General features: G+C 36.2%; 1 pseudogene; it reads left to right on the top strand.

Annotated features, from left to right (window-relative positions):
* The first annotated feature begins 3,773 nt into the window (after positions 1–3,773).
* On the top strand, positions 3,774–5,134 carry LOC114629941 (annotated as a pseudogene).
* The last annotated feature ends 866 nt before the right edge of the window (positions 5,135–6,000 follow it).

Genomic DNA, 6,000 nt, shown 5'->3' with positions numbered 1-6,000 from the left:
TCTGTTACCTCTGTTAAATAACCCCATTTTAAATTAGGTTATTTGGGTTTTTCGATGTTAGTTTCTTGAGTTCATTTTATATTTTGACTATTAGCCCACTATTGGATCTGAAGTTAATGAAGACTTTTTCCCATTCTGTAGGTTTCCAGTTTGTCCTATTGTCTGTGTCTTTCACTGTCAAAGAAAATACAAAATGAAAAAAACTTCCTAACCCAAAACATCATGGAAATTCAGACACATTGAGAAGACCAAACATAAGGATGATAGGTATAGAAGAAAGTGAAGATTCCCAATTTTAAAGGTCAGTAAATATCTTCAACAAAATTGTAGAAGAAAACTTCCATAACTTAAAGACAGAGATGCCTATGAACATACAAGAAGCCTACAGAACTCCAAATAGACTAGATGATAAAAGAAATTTCCCCTGTCACATAATAATCAAAACACTAAATGCACAAAAGAAAGAAAGACCATTAAGAACAGTAAGGGGAAAATGTCAAGTAACCTATAAAGGCAGACGTATCAGAATTACACCAGACTCTCACCAGAGACTATAAAAGCCAGAAAATCCTGGACATATGTCATACAGACCCTAAGAGAACACAAATGCCAGCCCAGGTTAGTATACCCAGCAAAACTCTGAATTACTATAGATAGAGAAACCAAGATATTCCATGACAAAACCAAATTTACACAATATCTTTCCACAAATCCAGCCCTGCAAAAGATAATAGAGGGAAAGCTCCAACAGAAAGAAGGAAATTATACCCTAGAAAAAGCAAGAAAGTAATCTTCCAACAAACCCAAAAGAAGATAGCCACACAAATATAACTCTACCTCTAATAACAAAAAAGAGGAAGCAACAATCACTTCTCCTTAATATCTCTTAATATCAATGGACTCAATTTCCCATAAAAAGAAATAGACAATGGACTGGATAAGTAAACAGGACCCAACATTTTGCTGCATACAGGACAAAGATAGACACTACCTCAGAAAAAAGGCTGGAAAATGATTTTCCAAGCAAATGGTCCAAAAAATCAAGTTGAAGTAGCAATTCTAATATCCAATAAAATCAACTTTCAACCAGAAGTTATCAAGAAAGATAAGAATGTATACTTCAAAATCATCAAAGAAAAAAATAAAGCAATATAAACTCTTAATTATAAACATCTATGCTCCAAATGCAAGGGCACCCACATACATAAAAGAAACTTTACTAAAGCTCAAAGCACACATTCCATATCACACAATAACAGTGGGAGACTTCAACACCCTACTCTCAAATCAATGGACAGATCATTGAAACAGAAAATAAATAGAGACACAGTGAAACTAAGAGAAGTTATAAACCAAATAGATTTGGCAGATATTTATAGAACATTTCAACCAAACACAAAAGATTATACCTTCTTCTCAGCAGCTCATGGTACATTCTCCAAAACTGACCATATGATTGATTGGTCACAAAACATGCCTCAACAGATACAATAAAATTGAAATAATCACATGCATCCCATCAGATGACCATGGACTAATTCTGGTCTTCAATTATGATAAAAATCAATGGAAAGCACACATACACATAAAAACTGAACAATGCTCTACTAGATGATAACTAGGTCAGGAAAGAAATAAAAAAAATTAAAGACTTTTTCGTATTTAATGAGTGAGGACACAAAATATGAAAACTTGTGTAACACAATGAAAGCAGTGCTAACAGGAAAATTCTTAGCTCTAAGTGCCTATAAAACAAACAAACAAACTGGAGAGAGCACACACTAGCAGCTTGTCAGCAAACCTGAAAGCTCTAGCACAAAAAGAAGTAAATGCATCGAAGAGGAGTAGACCACAAAAAATAATCAAACTCAGGGCTAAAATCAACCAAGTAGAAACAAAAGGAACTATACAAAGAATCAAGAAAACCAGGAGTTGATTCTTTGAGAAAATCAACAAGATAGATAAATCCTTAGCTAGACTAAACAGAGGACACAGAGTATTCAAATCAATAAAATGAGAACTGAAAAAGGAGACATAAGAACAGAAAATGAGTAAATTAAAAAAAATCATCAGATCCTACTATAAAAGCCTATACTCGACAAAACTGGAAAATCTGGATAACATGGATAATTTTCTAGACAGATTGCAGGTACAAAGTTGAATCAGGAGCAGATAAACCTTCTAAAATGTCCCATTACCTCTAAAGTAATAGCAGCAGTCATCAAAAGTCTCCACACTGACACCCCCCACCAAAAAAAGCGCCCGGGAACAGATGGCTTTAGTGCAGAATTCTATCAGACCTTCCAAGAAAACCTAATACCAATTCTCTATAAACTATTCCACAAAGTAGAAACAGCAGGAACCCTACCCAATTTGTTCTACAAAGCCATAATTAAGCTCATAACTGAACCAAAAAAGACCTAAAAATGAAACAGAACTTCAGACCAATCTCCATTTTGAATATTGATGCAACAATACTCAATAAAATTCTCACAAACTGAATCCATAACACATCAAAACAATCATCCACCATGATCAAGTAGACTTTATCCCATGAATGCAGTGACGGTTTAATAGTCAGAAATCCATCAATGTAATCCACTATATAAACAAACTCAAAGAAAGAAAACACGATCATCTCACTAGATACTGAGAAACATTTGACAAAATTCAACACCCCTACATGGTAAAAGTCTTAGAAAGAAAAGAAATTCAAGTCCCATACCTAAACATAGTAAAAGCTATATGTACCAAACCAGTAGCCAACATCAAACTAAATTGTGAGAACCTTGAAGCAATCCCACTAAAATTGCAGACTAGACAAGGCTGCCCACTCTTTCCCTTCCTATTGAATATAGTACTGGATGTCCTAGCTAGAGCAATAGACAATAAAAGGAGAACAAAGGGATACAAATTGGAAAGCAAGAAGTCAAAATATCACTATTTGCATATGAAATGATACTATACTTAAGTGATCCCAAAACTTCCACCAGAAAACTCCTAAAGCTGATAAACATCTTCAGCAAAGTGGCTGGATATAGTATTAACTTAAACAAATTAGCACCCTTCCTCTCCTTAAAGGATTATCAGGCTAAGAAAGAAATTGGGAAAATGAAGCCCTTCACAATAGTTACAAGTAATATAAAATATCTTGGTGTGAATCTAACCTAGCAAGTGACAGATCTGTATACCAAGAACAAAAGAAAGAAATCAAAGAAGATCTGAGAAGATGGAAAGATCTCCCATGCTCATGGATTGGCAAGATTAATATAGTAAAAATGGCCATGTTACTGAGTGGAATCTGCAGATTCAGTGCAATCCCCATGGAAATTCCAACTCAATTCTTCACAGAGTTAGAAAGAGCAACCCAGGATAGAAAAAACTATTCTCAACAATAAAAGAACTTCTGGAGGAATCTTCATCCCTGACCTCAAGGTGTACTACAGAGCAATAGTGAAAAAAATTTTTTTATGGAATTCGTACAGGGATAGGCGACAAGATCAATGGAATATAATTGAAGACACAGAAATGAACCCAGACACCTATGGTCACTTGATCTTTGACATAGGAGATAAAATCATTTGGTGGAAAAAAGACAACAATTTCAACAAATGATGTTGATTGAACTGGTGGTCAACATGTAGGAAAATGCAAATTGATCCATTATTATCTCCTTGTACAGAACTCAAGTCCAAGTGGATCAAGGACTTCCACATAAAACTGGACACATTGAAACTAATAGAAGAGAAAGTGGGGAAGAGCCAGGGAGGAGGTCGGAGTTGCCCGAACAAACGAGGTCCCAGAAAGCTCCACCTAGTTCACAGGATAAAACCCCACAGCAGGACTCAGCAATGGCTAAGCCCCAGGTGGTTGTGGCCCCGGTGCTAATGTCTAAGCTGTCGGCGAACGCCCCCGAATTTTACCCATCAGGTTATTCTTCTAATTATACAGAATCCTATGAAGATGGTTGTGAGGAATATCCCACTCTATCAGAATATGTTCAGGATTTCCTGAATCATCTTACAGAACAGCCTGGAAGCTTTGAAACAGAAATTGAACAGTTTGCAGAAACCCTGAATGGATGGGTCACAACAGACGATGCTTTGCAAGAACTTGTGGAACTTATCTACCAACAGGCTACGTCTATCCCAAATTTCTCTTACATGGGAGCTCGCCTGTGTAATTACCTGTCCCATCATCTGACAATTAGCCCACAGAGTGGCAACTTCCGCCAATTGCTACTTCAAAGGTGCCGGACGGAGTACGAAGCTAAAGACCAAGCTGCAAAAGGGGACGAAGCGACTCGAAAACGATTTCATGCATTTGTTCTGTTTCTGGGAGAACTATATCTTAACCTGGAGATTAAAGGAACGAATGGACAGGTTACAAGAGCAGATATTCTTCAGGTTGGTCTTCGGGAACTGCTGAATGCTCTGTTCTCTAATCCTATGGATGACAACTTAATTTGTGCAGTAAAATTGCTAAAGTTGACAGGGTCAGTTTTAGAAGATACTTGGAAGGAAAAGGGGAAAACTGATATGGAAGAAATAATTCAGAGAATTGAAAATGTTGTCCTAGATGCAAACTGCAGCAGAGATGTAAAACAGATGCTCCTGAAGCTTGTTGAACTTCGATCGAGTAACTGGGGCCGGGTCCATGCAACGTCAACATACAGAGAGGCGACCCCTGAAAATGACCCTAACTATTTCATGAATGAACCAACATTTTATACCTCTGATGGTGTTCCTTTCACTGCAGCTGACCCAGATTACCAAGAAAAGTATCAAGAGTTACTTGAAAGAGAGGACTTTTTTCCAGAATATGAAGAAAATGGAACAGATTTATCAGGGGCTGGTGACCCATATTTGGATGATATCGATGATGAGATGGACCCAGAGATTGAAAAAGCTTATGAAAAGTTTTGTTTGGAATCAGAGCGCAAACGAAAACAGTAAAGTTTGAGGATATCAGTTTTTTTTTTTTAAGTTTAGGTATGCTGATTTAGCCGAACACAGGAAAGCAAGGAACTGTGTCAGACTTATACCAAATTAAGGATGTTGAGTTCTGTTACTAATGTATGCAACTTTTAATTTTGTTTAACACTACCTGCCAAAATAAACTTTATTCCCTGTAACTTAAAATGTATATATATATATATATATATATATATATATATATATATATATATATAATAGTTTTATTATGTACAGTTAATTCACTGTTTTGGCTGCAATAAAATCGATTTTGAAATTAAAAAAAAAGAATTGACAAATGGGACCTCATAAAGTTGCAAAGTTTGTGTAAAGCAAAGGACACTGTCAATAGGAGAAAGCAGCAACCAACTGATTGGGAAATGACCTTTACCAATCCTACATCAGATAGATGGCTAATATCCAAAATATACAAAGAACTCAAGAACTTACACTCCAGATAATTAAATAACCCTATTAAAAATGTGGTAAAGAGCTCAACAAAGAATTTTCACCTGAGGAATATTGAATGGCCGAGAGGCACCTAAAGAAATGTTCAATATCTTTACTCATCAGTGAAATGCAAATCGGAACAACCCTGAGATTCCACTTCACACCAGTCAGAATGGCTAAGATTAAAAAATCAGATGACAGCAGATGTTGTGAAAGATGTGGAGACAAAGGAACAATCCTCCATTGTTTGTGGGATTGTAAGCTGGTACATTCACTCTGTAAATCAGTCTGGTAGTTCCTCAGAAAATTGGACACAGCATTACCTGAGGACCCAGCTAAACCACTCCTGGGCATATATCCAGAAGATACTCTAACATATAACAAGGACACATGCTCCACTATGTTCATAGCAACCTTATTTATAATAGCCAGAAGCTGGAAATAACTCATATGTCCTTCATCAGAGGAATGGATACAGAAAATGTGGTACATTTACACAATAGAGTATTACTCAGCTATTAAAATCAATGAATTTGTGAAATTCATAGGCATATGGATGGAACTAGAAAATATCATC

This window comes from Grammomys surdaster, unplaced genomic scaffold, assembly GCF_004785775.1.
Source record: "Grammomys surdaster isolate TR1022 unplaced genomic scaffold, NIH_TR_1.0 323, whole genome shotgun sequence".
NCBI lineage: Eukaryota > Metazoa > Chordata > Mammalia > Rodentia > Muridae > Grammomys > Grammomys surdaster.
Note: the sequence above shows the minus strand (reverse complement) of the source record. Positions and strands in the feature narration are given on the sequence as shown.